The sequence below is a fragment of the Oncorhynchus mykiss genome, chromosome 5 (assembly GCF_057628025.1).
Source record: "Oncorhynchus mykiss isolate SJ-2025 chromosome 5, ASM5762802v1, whole genome shotgun sequence".
Lineage (NCBI taxonomy): Eukaryota > Metazoa > Chordata > Actinopteri > Salmoniformes > Salmonidae > Oncorhynchus > Oncorhynchus mykiss.
In genome coordinates, this window is record NC_143026.1 from 85,079,927 (window position 1) to 85,098,912 (window position 18,986).

Here is an 18,986-nt window from a genome sequence, read left to right on the forward strand (position 1 = left end):
TCTGTGCGTTCTCTTTTCAACTCCCTCCGCATATTTGCAATCAAACGCCTGGACTTTCTCCATCTCCTTGGCTATCACATTCTGCTTCCACTGGCAGTCCACTGATTTCAAAACTTGGTTCTCCAGAAAGTGGAGAGCATTAGCAACACCTTTGCAGTTCTTCATGGTATCTTTAAAAGAACATGTTAGAAAGGCTTACCTAGAAAGGCTTACCTTTCAATAAATGTAAAACTAAGAACAGATATAGCACTTGGTTCACTCCAGACTGCCATCGACCGTCACTAAAACATGAATTTCATGAGAATTTCAATAAGCATTTCTCTACAACTGGCCATGCTTTCCTCCTGGCTACACCATCCCCGGCCATCAGCTCCACACCCCCCGCAGCTACTTGCCCAAGCCTCCCCAGCTTCTCCTTCACCCAAATTCAGATAGCAGATGTTCTGAAAGAGCTGCAAAACCTGGACCTGTACAAATCAGCTGGGCTAGACAATCTGGACCCTCTCTTTCTAAAATTATCCACAGCCATTGTTGCACCCCCTATTACTAGTCTGTTCAACCTGTCTTTCGTATCGTCCGAGATCCCTAAAGATTGGAAAGCTGCCGCGGTCATGCCCCTCTTCAAAGTGGGTGACACTCTAGACCCAAACTGTTATAGACCCGTATCCATCCTGCCCTGCCTTTCTAAAGTCTTCGAAAGCCAAGTTAATAAACAGATCACCGACCATTTCGAATCCCACCGTACCTTCTCCGCTGTGCAATCCGGTTTTCGAAGCTGGTCACGGGTGATATCATAACCGCCATTGATAAAAGACAGTACTTTGCAGCTGTCTTCATTGACCTGGCCAAGGCTATCGACTCTGTCAATCACCGCATTCTTATCGGCAGACTCAACAGCCTTGGTTTCTCAAACGACTGCCTCGCCTGGTTCACCAACTACTTCTCAGACAAAGTTCGGTGTGTCAAATTGGAGGGCCTGTTGTCCGGACCTCTGGCAGTCTCTATGAGGGTGACACAGGGTTAAATTCTCGGGCCAACTCTTTTCTCTGTATATATCAACGATGTCGCTCTTGCTCCAGGTGATTCCCTGATCCACCTCTACGCAGACGGCACCATTCTGTATACATCTGGCCCTTCTTTGGACACTGTGTTAGCTAACCTCCAAACGAGCTTCAATGCCGTACAACACTCCTTCCGTGGCCTCCAACTGCTCTGAAAAACCAAATGCATGCTCTTCAACCGCTTCGCTGCCTGCACCCGCCCGACTAGCGTCACTGCTCTGGACGGTTCTGACTTAGAATATGTGGACAACTACAAATACCTAGGTGTCTGGCTAGACTGTAAACTCTCCTTCCAGTCTCACATTAAACATCTCCAATCCAAAATCAAATCTAGAATCGGCTTCCTATTTCGCAACAAAGCCTCCTTCACTCACGCCGCCAAACATACCATCGTAAAACTGACTATCCTACCGAACCTCGACTTTGGCAATGTAATTTACAAAATAGCTTCCAATACTCTACTCAGCAAACTGGATGCAGTCTATCACAGTGCCATCCGTTTTGTCACCAAAGCCACTTATACCACCCACCACTGCGACCTGTATGCTCTAGTCGGCTGGCCCTCGCTATATATTTGTCACCAGACCCACTGGCTCCAGGTCATCTATAAGTCTATGCTAGGTATAGTTCCACCTTATCTCAGCTCACTGGTCACGATAACAACACCCAACCTGCGCTCCAGCAGGTATATCTCACTGGTCATCCCCAAAGCCAACACCTCCTTTGGCCGCCTTTCCTTCCAGTTCTCTGCTGCCAATGACTGGAACGAATTGCAAAAATTGCTGAAGCTGGAGACTTATATTTCCCTCACTAACTTCAAACATCAGCTATCTGAGCAGCTAACCGATCGCTGCAGCTGTACATAACCCATCTGTAAATAGCCCACCCAATCTACCTACCTCATCCCCATATTGTTTTTATTTACTTTTCTGCTTTTTTGCACACCAGTATTTCTACTTGCACATCACCATTTGCTCATTTATCACTCCAGTGTTAATTTGCTCAATTTTAATTACTTCGCTACTACGACTTATTTACCTATTTACCTCCTCACGCCATTTGCACACACTGTATATAGACTTTCTTTTTTTTCTATTGTGTTATTGACTGTATGCTTGTTTATTCCATGTGTAACACTGTGTTGTTGTTTGTGTTGCAGTGCTTTGCTTAATCTTGGCCAGGTCACAGTGGTAAATGAGAATTTGTTTTCAACTAGCTTACCTGGTTAAATAAAGGTGAAAGAAAAAAATAAAAAGTAAAAAATATATACTGAACAGCTCATGTTATAGACGGTTCCTGTCTTTTTACAATAGTATGGTTCCAGTAGGCTACATCTGTCAAGAGTGAGGCAGTTAACAAATACATAATTTGCTCTCCTAAACTAGTTTTGTCCAAAAGTTCCAACAGTTGTTGAAAGGATAGAGTGTTTTGAATGTTGTTCACATTTCTAACACCTAACATTGAATCTGAGTTTCACAACAGCTACTCTCTGAAATAAAACAATACAACAGCTATAGCTTGGAAAAGATCTCTACAAGAATAATTTTTGTACCAGTAACTTGTTGGCGTTGTTACGGTGAGTGAATGAGGACCCAAAAGCGAACTAACTTAAACAGAGCTTCTTTAATAACCAAACGTAGGTAGGCTCAGATAGACCGGCAGATTCCGACAGGACAGGACAAGGTTACAGCAAACAGGACGATAGTCTGGTTCAGGCATGAAACACAACAAACAAGAATCCGACAAGGACAGGAACAAAAACAGAGAGAGATATAGGGACCTAATCAGAGGGAAAAAGGGAACAGGTGGGAAACGGGGTGAATGGGTAGTTAGGAGGAGACAAGGCACAGCTGGGGGAAAGAGGGGGAGAAAAGGTAACCTAACAACGACCAGCAGAGGGAGACAGGGTGAAGGGAAAGGACAGAAACACACAACATGACAATACATGACAGGCGTAGTCTTGCTTGGAGTGGATTTACAGTGGTTTAAATGGAAACATAAAATCAGATTTTTTATTTGTCAACAACTTTTGACAAATCCCTTAGTTTGTCTCAAACTAAGATAAGACATGTACCATTGGACTGCATGGTGTAATTTGGTCCTACTGTTCATGAGAAGAAGATTTTGTAAGTATTTTTTGCCTATTTTAGCATATTAGCCTATGTGCTAATATGCATCTACTGGTATAGTGTAGCCATCTTTGAATGCATAAACGTTATTTTCTCAAACTCTTTATGAACTATTGTGATGAATCCAAGTGAATTTGACTTTTAGACCATGAGAAAAATATTTTATATTATTATTTTAAGCTTTAGCGTTACATAGCCAAAAAGGTGAATTATTAATCATTTCCTTTATTTGTTTTAAAATATAAATTTCAAACATGGATTCATCATGGTTGGCTTTGATGATCCTAAAAAGTTTCAAGTTGATAGGCCATTGTTGAGGTAATTTATGAAGGATTTAAAAGTTTAGATGTGTTCCATGGACCTGCATATGGAATTTGGTGTTATTTGAAATCTATCCTGACGGTCTTTATGGGTCCTTGAGGCAAATTTGTTCATCATGGGCACAGACGTCAGTTCAATGTCAATTTAAAAATATATTTTTTATTTAACTTTTATTTACATGTGGTTTTCGTTGACAACTAACTTGAATTCAACATGAAAAAAAAAGAAGGATTTAGGTTAAAAGTTGGGCGAAAAAAAGACAAAATGCCCTTATGTTGATGACTTTTCCACGTTGGTTCAGCACCCTCACATAGATTGTTTTTGTTGAAATGACATGGAAACAATTCAACCAGTTTTTGCCAAGTGGGTAGGTCAAACAGGGCTATGAGGTTTTAAGTGAAACTGCTTATACAGCACCACCGCTGGGGTGGCAGGGTAGCCAAGTGGTTAGAGCGGTGGACTAGTTAACCAGAAGGTTGCAAGTTCAAACCCCCGAGCTGACAAGGTACAAATCCATCATTCTGCTCCTGAACAGGCAGTTAACCCACTGTTCCTAGATTGACTTGCCTAGTTAAATAAAGGTATTTTTGACCAAGTTACTTATGACCTGTAGTTTCTGTGTGCCAAATTAGAAAAAAAGTTACCAACCTAACCACACGTACAACGTAGTGAAGGCGGCACTCTTCAACTGTGGATGCTGAGGAAATTCAGCATGTCCCTGAGGGCTCTCACAGTGTTCTACGGGAGCGCCATCGAGAGCATAGTGTCTTGCTGCATCGCAGCCTGGTACAGCAACTCCACCCCCGCGGACCGCAAGGCTCTTCAGAGAGTGATACGTGCAGCTGAACACAGCATTGCACACTGCCTGCCCTGCAGGACACCTATAACACTAGGTGTTGCAGGTAGGCCAAAAAGATCATCAGGGACCTCGCCATCCAAGCAATGCCCTGTTCTCTCCGTTTCAATCACTCAGGCGCGGGCAGTTCAGGAGCATCATGGCGAATACTGAAAGACTGGCCGATAGTTTCTACCCTCAGACAACCAGGCTGCTGAAGAAAAAAATATTAAAAGAATACAGAGAACCACAATAGGTTTCAGCTTCGCTGTGAACCCCTAATTAAGGACCACATTTACTGTATCATATTGAGGTGAGGTGGGGTGGTATTCTGTGGGCCCTTACTGGTGCTCCCTTTGCAGGGGCTGGCCACTAACGACTGTGTAGACATCAGAGAGTCCACCCTCTACCTTTCATCTATCTAACTCTCACTCTACAGATCTCTCTCCCAATCTCTCTCTCTCGACCTTTCTCACATGCTAGTTCTCCGTCTCTCTCTCTATCTCTACATATAGGCTATACTCTATGTCTCTCCTCTCTCTCCTTCTAACTTTCTCTCTTTTTCTCTTCCCATTAAGCTTTCTTATTATATCTCTCTTTTTATCTCTCATCTTCCTATCTCTCTCATTCATTTGCATTAATCTAACTAGGATGGTCCACTCAGTAACATCTGCCACAGCTTTCCAGGGAGTCAACATGTTTAGCATTTTGTATTTCATTTCATTGCTAAATTGTGATGGACAACATGGTCACACAAACAGAAAGCATGTGTCCTTGCATGGCTAATGAATTCTTCCAATAATGTGCATTAAGTGTGTTTTTAAATCGGTCTGACCTTTTGTTCTGTTTGATAAATGAGCAATCCCTACAAATACATTTTAATTGGCCTAACAGTAATTGGCATGAACCTCTGCAGCAGCAACAGGCCCAATGTCAACCTCCCTAATCATAGACTGTGTGATCATAGGGAGTAAATGAACAAATAACAAAAAATGTACCTCCACACTGGTATATATGCTTCTAAAGTGTGATACAATAGGACAACATTTCAAACCCAAATTGGGTCTTTGTCAGGAATAGTACGCCTGTGAATATGTAGTCCATTAAGACAGAATGTTAGAAACCAGGGAATGCCAGAGTCATGTGTTTTTCTCTACAACTGGGTGCAAACTATTTAAATACTTTGAACTGCTCAAAAGGTTTCAGCGCACTCATACCTTTCCCAAAGCAAAATGATAGATAATGTTAAAAATATGTAACCACAAATAAAACCAATAAACACTGGAAATTGTATATGTTATTTTTGTGTTGAGTGTTTTCAATGGTTGTGTAAGTCAGTGGAGGCTGCTGAGGGGAGGACGGCTCATAATAATAGTTGGAACTGAGCGAATGGAATGGCATCAACCACAAGGAAACAATATGTTTGATGTTTTTGATACTATCACACTTATTCTGCTCCGGCCATTACCACGAGCCCATCCTCCCCAATTAAGGTGCCACCAACCTCCTGTGATGTAAGTAAGCTACGCCTAAGCCATGTCTTGGTTGTACTATTCACTGTTATTCACTGTTATTCACTGCTATTTACACAAACATGTCTCTCATTTAGTAAGAGGGGGAAACAAAGCACATGGTTGAAAATGTATAAGTCAACTTTGGCTAAGTTTCCTTTCACTGTTACCCTACCAGCCAAAGGCAGTTAGAGAGTGAGAGTTTGAGTTATCAGAATAGCTTGCCGCTTCCTGGTGCTGTAGCCGACTGAAGAAGACTGAGAGGCACTAGATGTATCTGACATCCACTTGACTCGTGACACCCGGCCCTGCAGGTGATGATGTAATTGGCTCTGAGGCAGAGCTGAAAAATTATCACATTTACTCAGAGTGGAACAGGAGCAGCCATTATGTGCATCCCAAATGGCACCCTATTCCCTATTTAGTGCACTACCTTGACCAGAGCCCTTACTTTGCAAATGATTACATGAATAGGTGATTACCAAGTCATTTTTGTTGTTGTTGTTATCCACATTTTTTCTTCACATTATACAATACACCTAAAACAGGATCACATTACAAAAAATAACTGACATGACTGACATCACTAACACCCTTTTGTACAAACAAACATACAATAAAACTAGTTACATATTGTCAGGAGTCAATTATTTAAATACACTAAATGAAATTTACAGGAAGGGAGTATAATTTATGATAAAAAATATTCTATATTATTCTCAGAAAAGAAAATGTCGTCCCCCCTCTCCCTTATCGTGTAGGACCATTGATTGTTCTATATGAACAATATCTTAAAAATATGACAACCGTGTTTGAGGTGAGGATTGTAGGTGTAATCAGCACTAAGGATAAAAAAAATGTTGCTTGCATAAATTATTATTTTCTGAACTAGTTGCATTAAAAATTAAGAGTCATCATTCAACAAAAATAAAGGTGGATCTTTGTTCACAGGGAAATACATAATTTTTGTAAGGAAATCTGAAACATGTGACCAGAACATTCCCAAAACATGTGCATTAGTGTTCTAACAGCATCATTCACTTACGGTGCATTGTGAAAGTATTCAGAACCCTTGACTTTTTCCACATTTTGTTACATTAGAGTATTATTTTTATTTAACCTTTATTCCATCAACAACAAATTCTTATTTACAATGACGGCCTACCCTGACTCTAACCTAACCTGGATAACGCTGGGCCAATTGTGTGCCACCCTAATGGGACTCCCAATCATGGCCAGTTGTGATACAGCCTGGAATTGAACATGGTCTGTAGTGACACCTCTAGCACTGAGATGCAGTGCCTTAGACCGATGCGCCACTCGGGAGCCCTATTCTAGAATCATATAATATGAATATGGAGGAAGACAATTAATGTCTCACCACAATTGATTGTAACTGATGTTGATTAATCCTGTTATACATCAGGGATAACTGTTAATCCAAGGACAGTACACAGTACAATACCTCTAACTACAAGATCTCCTCCAACTAATCCTTCTCCACACTAGAGTATTGAGCTTCAGAGTATTTTCACTGCAGTTATAGCACACGTCCCTATATTAAGTATTTTATCCCTTTGGCACATTTTCGCAATACTGCAAATGCTTTTTGTTCAAACTCACTTCCCTTTCCACATATCTTTTATACCAGAGGAGAGAGAACTGTTTACTCAGGGTGGCTATGCTGACAGATTGAGCTTAATAAGCACCGAGTGTTTTTAAGGAGATTTGAAGGATGTTTTAATTGATTGTCATCTCTTCCTTCAAAAAGTGTGTCTGTGTCTCCTGGAGATTGTAGCATTGTTGGCAGTGATCTGGAAGCTGTGTCCATTTCTACCTCGTGTTGGGTAGCCACTGGCACTTTAATACAATTAAACCTCTTCCTGCGACTGCGTAAATAAATGACATTTCTCTTCTGATTGCCAATACTTCTTCATCTGCCATTTCTTATAAATATTCTGCACAAAACTCATTTCCCAGGGAAATGCAGGCTTGACAGGGTACCTTTGGATTGCCTTGAGTTTGATTACACTTAAAGGGCTTGAGAGAGAGGGTACCACTATGTGGGAGCACACCCCTTTGGATTGCCTTGAGTTTGATTAATGAACTGAAATAGACCTACGAGAATACAACACATGATCTGAGGATGAACGCTCTCTGAGAATGTCATGTCTGATTATTTGCGGTCCTTAGTTCGAGAAACTACCCTTATCTCCATGGCAATAGTGTGTCAGCTCATTCTCAGAAATCAAAGCAACTCCATGGCCCTAGGTAATGGACATGAGTCTCTCCCTCTGACTGTTTGAACTTCCTCTAGAGGCCTACCCATGGCCCAATCCTTATTTTACCAAAAAAGTCATCTATTTTTAAAAGTTCAGTGTCTTTGCTATTTAAAATCTATAGCAGGACTTCAGCAGAGTTACTGATCCATGACAATGCAAATTGCAAACTAGAGTATTATGAAGTATTGGAGAATTTTCCGATGTAGAACCCTATGGTAGGTGCACAGTTTAATTCCACACCCATTGACTTTGTTCCTTCACAATTGGTTGGCCAGCATCAGAGAGAATCTTCAGATCCAGCGCTTTCTATAATCAATCCTCAAAGTTCACCCTTGCATGCATGCAGGTGACAAAAACCAAAAGGAAAAGCGCCTTGAGTTTAATTCTGGGACAGCTGATGAGCATCAATCCGGATCAGATCAGAGATAACCCTTTCTCTCAGAGAATGAAAGCGCAGCACCAATATCTCTGAGTGAAGGTGGTGGATTATCTTTCTATTGTTATTCTCTCCTGTTATTCTCTCATTCACCTCCTCTCCATCCCTCCTATCCTATCCTCCCTTCCTCTCATTCCTTCCTCTTCCCTCACCTCCCATGACCTCGCCTCAGTATTTACCTCTATGTCATTATTGCCTATCCTCCCCCACCTTTTAAGCTAGATCCACCAAACCTCCCCTCTCCACTCACCTCCGCTCCACTGTCCTCTCCAGGCTCCACTTTACTCTCCAGGCTCCACTGTCTTCTCCAGGCTCCATTTTAATCTCCAGGCTCCACTGTCCTCTCCAGGCTCCACTGTCCTCTCCAGGCTCCATTGTCCGCTCCAGGCTCCACTGTCCTTTCCAGGCTCCACCATCTTCTCCAGGCTCCATTTTACTCTCCAGGCTCCACTGTCCTCTCCAGGCTCCACTGTCCCCTCCAGGCTCCACTGTCCTCTCCAGGCTCCACCATCTTCTCCAGGCTCCACTGTACTCTCCAGGCTCCATTGTCCTCTCCAGGCTCCACCATCTTCTCCAGGCTCCACTGTACTCTCCAGGCTCCACTGTCGTATCCAGGCTCCACTGTCCTCTCCAGGCTCCACTGTCCTCCTCCACTGTCCTCTCCAGGCTCCACTGTCCTCTCCAGGCTCAACTGTCCTCCTCCACTGTCCTCTCCAGGCTCCACTGTCCTCTCCAGGCTCTACTGTTCTCTCCAGGCTCCATCGTCTTCTCCAGGCTCCAATGTATTCTCCCGGCTCCACTGTCCTCCTCCACTGTCCTCTCCCGGCTCCACTGTCCTCTCCAGGCTCCACTGTCCTCTCCAGGATCCACTGTCCTCTCCAGGCTCCACTGTCCTCTCCAGGCTCCACTGTCCTCTCCAGGATCCACTGTCCTCTCCAGAATCCACTGTCCTCTCCAGGCTCCACTGTCCTCTCCAGGATCCACTGTCCTCTCCAGGCTCCACTGTCCTCTCCAGGCTCCACTGTACTCTCCAGTCTCCATTGTCCTCTCCAGGCTCCACTGTCCTCTCCAGGCTCCACTGTCCTCTCCAGGCTCCATAGCCCACTCCAGGCTCCAACATCTACTCCATGCTCCACTGTCCTCTCCAGGCTCCATAGCCCACTCCAGGCTCCAACATCTACTCCAGGCTCCATAGCCCACTCCAGAATCCAACATCTACTCCAGGCTCCACTGTCCTCTCCAGGCTTCACTGTCCTCTCCAGGCTCCACTGTCCTCTCCAGGCTCCACTGTCCACTCCAGGCTCCACTGTCCTCTCCAGGCTCCATAGCCAACTCCAGGCTCCAACATCTACTCCAGGCTCCACTGTACTCTCCAGGCTCCACTCTCCTCTCCAGGCTCCACTGTCTTCTCCAGGCTCCACTTTAATCTCCAGGCTCCACTGTCCTCTCCAGGCTCCACTGTCCTCTCCAGGCTCCACTGTCCGCTCCAGGCTCCACTGTCCTTTCCAGGCTCCACCATCTTCTCCAGGCTCCATTTTACTCTCCAGGCTCCACTGTCCTCTCCAGGCTCCCCTGTCCCCTCCAGGCTCCACTGTCCTCTCCAGGCTCCACCATCTTCTCCAGGCTCCACTGTACTCTCCAGGCTCCACTGCCCTCTCCAGGCTCCACTGTCCCCTCCAGGCTCCATTGTCCTCTCCAGGCTCCACCATCTTCTCCAGGCTCCACTGTACTCTCCAGGCTCCACTGTCGTCTCCAGGCTCCACTGTCCTCTCCAGGCTCCACTGTCCTCCTCCACTGTCCTCTCCAGGCTCCACTGTCCTCCTCCACTGTCCTCTCCAGGCTCCACTGTCCTCTCCAGGCTCTACTGTTCTCTCCAGGCTCCATCGTCTTCTCCAGGCTCCAATGTATTCTCCCGGCTCCACTGTCCTCCTCCACTGTCCTCTCCCGGCTCCACTGTCCTCTCCAGGCTCCACTGTCCTCTCCAGGTTCCACTGTCCGCCTACACTGTCCTCTCCAGGATCCACTGTCTTCTCCAGGCTCCACTGTCCTCTCCAGGCTCCATTGTCCGCTCCAGGCTCCACTGTCCTTTCCAGGCTCCACCATCTTCTCCAGGCTCCATTTTACTCTCCAGGCTCCACTGTCCTCTCCAGGCTCCCCTGTCCCCTCCAGGCTCCACTGTCCTCTCCAGGCTCCACCATCTTCTCCAGGCTCCACTGTACTCTCCAGGCTCCACTGTCCTCTCCAGGCTCCACTGTCCCCTCCAGGCTCCATTGTCCTCTCCAGGCTCCACCATTTTCTCCAGGCTCCACTGTACTCTCCAGGCTCCACTGTCGTCTCCAGGCTCCACTGTCCTCTCCAGGCTCCACTGTCCTCCTCCACTGTCCTCTCCAGGCTCCACTGTCCTCTCCAGGCTCCACTGTCCTCCTCCACTGTCCTCTCCAGGCTCCACTGTCCTCTCCAGGCTCTACTGTTCTCTCCAGGCTCCATCGTCTTCTCCAGGCTCCAATGTATTCTCCCGGCTCCACTGTCCTCCTCCACTGTCCTCTCCCGGCTCCACTGTCCTCTCCAGGCTCCACTGTCCTCTCCAGGTTCCACTGTCCGCCTACACTGTCCTCTCCAGGATCCACTGTCTTCTCCAGGCTCCACTGTCCTCTCCAGGCTCCACTGTCCTCTCCAGACTCCTCTGTTCTCTCCAGGCTCCATCGTCTTCTCCAGGCTCCACTGTCCTCTCCAGGCTCCTCTGTCCTCTCCAGGCTCCATCGTCTTCTCCAGGCTCCAATGTATTCTCCCGGCTCCACTGTCCTCCTCCACTGTCCTCTCCAGGCTCCACTGTCCTCTCCAGGCTCCACTGTCCTCCACCACTGTCTTCTCCAGGCTCCACTGTCCTCTCCAGGCTCCATCGTCTTCTCCAGGCTCCACTGTCCTCCTCCACTGTCCTCTCCAGGCTCCACTGTCCTCTCCAGGCTCCACTGTCCTCTCCAGGCTCCACTGTCCTCTCCAGGCTCCACTGTCCACTCCAGGCTCCACCATCATCTCCAGGCTCTACTGTACTCTCCAGGATCCACTGTCCTCTCCAGGCTCCACTGTCCTCTCCAGGCTCCACTGTCCTCTCCAGGCTCCACTGTCCTCTCCAGGCTCCTCTGTTCTCTCCAGGCTACATCGTCTTCTCCAGGCTCCACTGTCCTCTCCAGGCTCCTCTGTCCTCTCCAGACTCCTCTGTTCTCTCCAGGCTCCATCGTCTTCTCCAGGCTCCACTGTCCTCTCCAGGCTCCTCTGTCCTCTCCAGGCTCCATCGTCTTCTCCAGGCTCCAATGTATTCTCCCTGTCCTCCTCCACTGTCCTCTCCAGGCTCCACTGTCCTCTCCAGGCTCCACTGTCCTCCACCACTGTCCTCTCCAGGCTCCACTGTCCTCTCCAGGCTCCATCGTCTTCTCCAGGCTCCACTGTCCTCCTCCACTTTCCTCTCCAGGCTCCACTGTCCTCTCCAGGCTCCATTGTCCACTCCAGGCTCTACCATCTTCTCCAGGCTCCACTGTACTCTCTAGGCTCCACTGTACTCTCCAGGCTCCAATGTAATATCCAGGCTCCACTGTAATCTCCAGGCTCCACTGTCCTCTCCAGGCTCCACTGTCCTCTCCAGGCTCCACTGTCCTCTCCAGAATCCACCATCTTCTCCAGGCTCCACTTTACTCTCCAGGCTCCACCATCTTCTCCAGGCTCCACTGTCCTCCTCCACTGTCCTCTCCAGGCTCCACTGTCCTCTCCAGGCTCTACTGTTCTCTCCAGGCTCCATCGTCTTCTCCAGGCTCCAATGTATTCTCCCGGCTCCACTGTCCTCCTCCACTGTCCTCTCCCGGCTCCACTGTCCTCTCCAGGCTCCACTGTCCTCTCCAGGTTCCACTGTCCGCCTACACTGTCCTCTCCAGGATCCACTGTCTTCTCCAGGCTCCACTGTCCTCTCCAGGCTCCACTGTCCTCTCCAGACTCCTCTTTTCTCTCCAGGCTCCATCGTCTTCTCCAGGCTCCACTGTCCTCTCCAGGCTCCTCTGTCCTCTCCAGGCTCCATCGTCTTCTCCAGGCTCCAATGTATTCTCCCGGCTCCACTGTCCTCCTCCACTGTCCACTCCAGGCTCCACTGTCCTCTCCAGGCTCCACTGTCCTCCACCACTGTCTTCTCCAGGCTCCACTGTCCTCTCCAGGCTCCATCGTCTTCTCCAGGCTCCACTGTCCTCTCCAGGCTCCATCGTCTTCTCCAGGCTCCACTGTCCTCCTCCACTGTCCTCTCCAGGCTCCACTGTCCTCTCCAGGATCCACTGTCCTCTCCAGGCTCCACTGTCCTCTCCAGGCTCCACTGTCCTCTCCAGGCTCCACTGTCCTCTCCAGGCTCCTCTGTTCTCTCCAGGCTACATCGTCTTCTCCAGGCTCCACTGTCCTCTCCAGGCTCCACTGTCCTCTCCAGACTCCTCTGTTCTCTCCAGGCTCCATCGTCTTCTCCAGGCTCCACTGTCCTCTCCAGGCTCCTCTGTCCTCTCCAGGCTCCATCGTCTTCTCCAGGCTCCAATGTATTCTCCCTGTCCTCCTCCACTGTCCTCTCCAGGCTCCACTGTCCTCCCCAGGCTCCATCGTCTTCTCCAGGCTCCACTGTCCTCCTCCACTGTCCTCTCCAGGCTCCACTGTCCTCTCCAGGCTCCATTGTCCACTCCAGGCTCCATCGTCTTCTCCAGGCTCCAATGTATTCTCCCTGTCCTCCTCCACTGTCCTCTCCAGGCTCCACTGTCCTCTCCAGGCTCCATCGTCTTCTCCAGGCTCCAATGTCCTCCTCCACTGTCCTCTCCAGGCTCCACTGTCCTCTCCAGGCTCCATTGTCCACTCCAGGCTCTACCATCTTCTCCAGGCTCCACTGTACTCTCCAGGCTCCACTGTACTCTCCAGGCTCCAATGTAATATCCAGGCTCCACTGTAATCTCCAGGCTCCACTGTCCTCTCCAGGCTCCACTGTCCTCTCCAGGCTCCACTGTCCTCTCCAGAATCCACCATCTTCTCCAGGCTACACTTTACTCTCCAGGCTCCACCATCTTCTCCAGGCTTCACTGTCCTCTCCAGGCTCCACTGTCCTCTCCAGGCTCCACCATCTTCTCCAGGCTCCACTGTACTCTCCAGAATCCACTGTACTCTCCAGGCTCCACTGTCATCTCCAGGCTCCACTGTCCTCCTCCACTGTCCTCTCCAGGCTCCACTGTCCTCTCCAGGCTCCACTGTCCTCTCCAGGCTCCTCTGTTCTCTCCAGGCTCCATCGTCTTCTCCAGGTTCCACTGTCCTCTCCAAGCTCCACTGTCCTCTCCAGGCTCCACTGTCCACTCCAGGCTCTACCATCTTCTCCAGGCTCCACTGTACTCTCCAGGCTCCACTGTACTCTCCAGGCTCCACTGTAATATCCAGGCTCCACTCTAATCTCCAGGCTCCACTGTCCTCTCCAGGCTCCACTGTCCTCTCCAGGCTCCACTGTCCTTTCCAGGCCCCACCATCTTCTCCAGGCTCCACTGTCCTCTCCAGGCTCCACTGTCCTCTCCAGGCTCCACTTTACTCTCCAGGCTCCACCATCTTCTCCAGGCTCCACTGTCCTCTCCAGGCTCCTCTGTCCTCTCCAGGCTCCATCGTCTTCTCCAGGCTCCAATGTATTCTCCCTGTCCTCCTCCACTGTCCTCTCCAGGCTCCACTGTCCTCCCCAGGCTCCATCGTCTTCTCCAGGCTCCACTGTCCTCCTCCACTGTCCTCTCCAGGCTCCACTGTCCTCTCCAGGCTCCATTGTCCACTCCAGGCTCCATCGTCTTCTCCAGGCTCCAATGTATTCTCCCTGTCCTCCTCCACTGTCCTCTCCAGGCTCCACTGTCCTCTCCAGGCTCCATCGTCTTCTCCAGGCTCCAATGTCCTCCTCCACTGTCCTCTCCAGGCTCCACTGTCCTCTCCAGGCTCCATTGTCCACTCCAGGCTCTACCATCTTCTCCAGGCTCCACTGTACTCTCCAGGCTCCACTGTACTCTCCAGGCTCCAATGTAATATCCAGGCTCCACTGTAATCTCCAGGCTCCACTGTCCTCTCCAGGCTCCACTGTCCTCTCCAGGCTCCACTGTCCTCTCCAGAATCCACCATCTTCTCCAGGCTACACTTTACTCTCCAGGCTCCACCATCTTCTCCAGGCTCCACTGTCCTCTCCAGGCTCCACTGTCCTCTCCAGGCTCCACCATCTTCTCCAGGCTCCACTGTACTCTCCAGGCTCCACTGTACTCTCCAGGCTCCACTGTCATCTCCAGGCTCCACTGTCCTCCTCCACTGTCCTCTCCAGGCTCCACTGTCCTCTCCAGGCTCCACTGTCCTCTCCAGGCTCCTCTGTTCTCTCCAGGCTCCATCGTCTTCTCCAGGTTCCACTGTCCTCTCCAAGCTCCACTGTCCTCTCCAGGCTCCACTGTCCACTCCAGGCTCTACCATCTTCTCCAGGCTCCACTGTACTCTCCAGGCTCCACTGTACTCTCCAGGCTCCACTGTAATATCCAGGCTCCACTCTAATCTCCAGGCTCCACTGTCCTCTCCAGGCTCCACTGTCCTCTCCAGGCTCCACTGTCCTTTCCAGGCCCCACCATCTTCTCCAGGCTCCACTGTCCTCTCCAGGCTCCACTGTCCTCTCCAGGCTCCACTTTACTCTCCAGGCTCCACCATCTTCTCCAGGCTCCACTGTCCTCTCCAGGCTCCACTGTCCTCTCCAGGCTCCACCATCTTCTCCAGGCTCCACTGTACTCTCCAGGCTCCACTGTACTCTAAAGGGTCCACTGTCGTCTCCAGGCTCCACTGTCCTCTCCAGGCTCCACTGTCCTCCTCCACTGTCCTCTCCAGGCTCCACTTTACTCTCCAGGCTCCACCATCTTCTCCAGGCTCCACTGTCCTCTCCAGGCTCCTCTGTCCTCTCCAGGCTCCATCGTCTTCTCCAGGCTCCAATGTATTCTCCCTGTCCTCCTCCACTGTCCTCTCCAGGCTCCACTGTCCTCCCCAGGCTCCATCGTCTTCTCCAGGCTCCACTGTCCTCCTCCACTGTCCTCTCCAGGCTCCACTGTCCTCTCCAGGCTCCATTGTCCACTCCAGGCTCCATCGTCTTCTCCAGGCTCCAATGTATTCTCCCTGTCCTCCTCCACTGTCCTCTCCAGGCTCCACTGTCCTCTCCAGGCTCCATCGTCTTCTCCAGGCTCCAATGTCCTCCTCCACTGTCCTCTCCAGGCTCCACTGTCCTCTCCAGGCTCCACTGTCCTCTCCAGAATCCACCATCTTCTCCAGGCTACACTTTACTCTCCAGGCTCCACCATCTTCTCCAGGCTCCACTGTCCTCTCCAGGCTCCACTGTCCTCTCCAGGCTCCACCATCTTCTCCAGGCTCCACTGTACTCTCCAGGCTCCACTGTACTCTCCAGGCTCCACTGTCATCTCCAGGCTCCACTGTCCTCCTCCACTGTCCTCTCCAGGCTCCACTGTCCTCTCCAGGCTCCACTGTCCTCTCCAGGCTCCTCTGTTCTCTCCAGGCTCCATCGTCTTCTCCAGGTTCCACTGTCCTCTCCAAGCTCCACTGTCCTCTCCAGGCTCCACTGTCCACTCCAGGCTCTACCATCTTCTCCAGGCTCCACTGTACTCTCCAGGCTCCACTGTACTCTCCAGGCTCCACTGTAATATCCAGGCTCCACTCTAATCTCCAGGCTCCACTGTCCTCTCCAGGCTCCACTGTCCTCTCCAGGCTCCACTGTCCTTTCCAGGCCCCACCATCTTCTCCAGGCTCCACTGTCCTCTCCAGGCTCCACTGTCCTCTCCAGGCTCCACTTTACTCTCCAGGCTCCACCATCTTCTCCAGGCTCCACTGTCCTCTCCAGGCTCCACTGTCCTCTCCAGGCTCCACCATCTTCTCCAGGCTCCACTGTACTCTCCAGGCTCCACTGTACTCTAAAGGGTCCACTGTCGTCTCCAGGCTCCACTGTCCTCTCCAGGCTCCACTGTCCTCCTCCACTGTCCTCTCCAGGCTCCACTGTCCTCTCCAGGCTCCACTGTCCTCCTCCACTGTCCTCTCCAGGCTCCACTGTCCTCTCCAGGCTCTACTGTTCTCTCCAGGCTCCATCGTCTTCTCCAGGCTCCAATGTATTCTCCCGGCTCCACTGTCCTCCTCCACTGTCCTCTCTAGGCTCCTCTGTTCTCTCCAGGCTCCACTGTCCTCCTCCACTGTCCTCTCCAGGCTCCACTGTCCTCTCCAGGCTCCACTGTCCTCCCGTACTGTCCTCTCCAGGCTCCACTGTCCTCTCCAGGATCCATTGTCCTCTCCAGGCTCCTCTGTTCTCTCCAGGCTCCATCGTCTTCTCCAGGCTCCAATGTATTCTCCCGGCTCCACTGTCCTCCTCCACTGTCCTCTCTAGGCTCCTCTGTTCTCTCCAGGCTCCACTGTCCTCCTCCACTGTCCTCTCCAGGCTCCACTGTCCTCTCCAGGCTCCACTGTCCTCCCGTACTGTCCTCTCCAGGCTCCACTGTCCTCTCCAGGATCCATTGTCCTCTCCAGGCTCCTCTGTTCTCTCCAGGCTCCATCGTCTTCTCCAGGCTCCAATGTATTCTCCCGGCTCCACTGTCCTCCTCCACTGTCCTCTCTAGGCTCCTCTGTTCTCTCCAGGCTCCACTGTCCTCCTCCACTGTCCTCTCCAGGCTCCACTGTCCTCTCCAGGCTCCACTGTCCTTTCCAGGCCCCACCATCTTCTCCAGGCTCCACTGTACTCTCCAGGCTCCTCAGTCCTCTCCAGGCTCCACTGTCCTCTCCAGGCTCCACTGTCCTCCTCCACTCTCCTCTCCAGGCTCCACCATCTTCTCCAGGCTCCTCTGTCCACGCCAGGCTCCACTGTACTCTCCAGGCTCCACTGTCCTCTCCAGGCTCCACTGTCCTCCTCCACTGTCCTCTCCAGGCTCCACCATCTTCTCCAGGCTCCACTGTCCTCGCCAGGCTCCACTGTACTCTCCAGGCTCCACTGTCCTCTCCAGGCTCCACTGTCCTCTCCAGGATCCACTGTCCTCTCCAGGCTCCTCTGTTCTCTCCAGGCTCCATTGTCTTCTCCAGGGTCCATTGTATTCTCCCGGCTCCACTGTCCTCCTCCACTGTCCTCTCCAGGCTCCACTGTCCTCTCCAGGCTCCACTGTCCTTACCAGGCCCCACCATCTTTTCCAGGCTCCACTGTACTCTCCATGCTCCACTGTCCTCTCCAGGCTCCACTGTCCTCTCCCGGCTCCACTGTCCTCTCCAGGCTACACTGTCCTCTCCAGGATCCACTGTCCTCTCCAGGCTCCACTGTCCTCTCCAGGATCCACTGTCCTCTCCAGAATCCACTGTCCTCTCCAGGCTCCACTGTCCTCTCCAGGATCCACTGTCCTCTCCAGGCTCCACTGTCCTCTCCAGGCTCCACTGTACTCTCCAGTCTCCACTGTCCTCTCCAGGCTCCACTGTCCTCTCCAGGCTCCACTGTCCTCTCCAGGCTCCACTGTCCTCTCCAGGCTCCATAGCCCACTCCAGGCTCCAACATCTACTCCAGGCTCCACTGTCCTCTCCAGGCTCCATAGCCCACTCCAGGCTCCAACATCTACTCCAGGCTCCATAGCCCACTCCAGGATCCAACATCTACTCCAGGCTTCACTGTCCTCTCCAGGCTTCACTGTCCTCTCCAGGCTCCACTGTCCTCTCCAGGCTCCACTGTCCCCTCCAGGCTCCACTGTCCTCTCCAGGCTCCACCATCTTCTCCAGGCTCCACTGTACTCTCCAGGCTCCACTGTCCTCTCCAGGCTCCACTGTCCCCTCCAGGCTCCACTGTCCTCTCCAGGCTCCACTGTCCTCTCCAGGCTCCATAGCCCACTCCAGGCTCCAACATCTACTCCAGGCTCCACTGTCCTCTCCAGGCTCCATAGCCCACTCCAGGCTCCAACATCTACTCCAGGCTCCATAGCCCACTCCAGGATCCAACATCTACTCCAGGCTCCACTGTCCTCTCCAGGCTTCACTGTCCTCTCCAGGCTCCACTGTCCTCTCCAGGCTCCACTGTCCCCTCCAGGCTCCACTGTCCTCTCCAGGCTCCACCATCTTCTCCAGGCTCCACTGTACTCTCCAGGCTCCACTGTCCTCTCCAGGCTCCACTGTCCCCTCCAGGCTCCATTGTCCTCTCCAGGCTCCACCATCTTCTCCAGGCTCCACTGTACTCTCCAGGCTCCACTGTCGTCTCCAGGCTCCACTGTCCTCTCCAGGCTCCACTGTCCTCCTCCACTGTCCTCTCCAGGCTCCACTGTCCTCTCCAGGCTCAACTGTCCTCCTCCACTGTCCTCTCCAGGCTCCACTGTCCTCTCCAGGCTCTACTGTT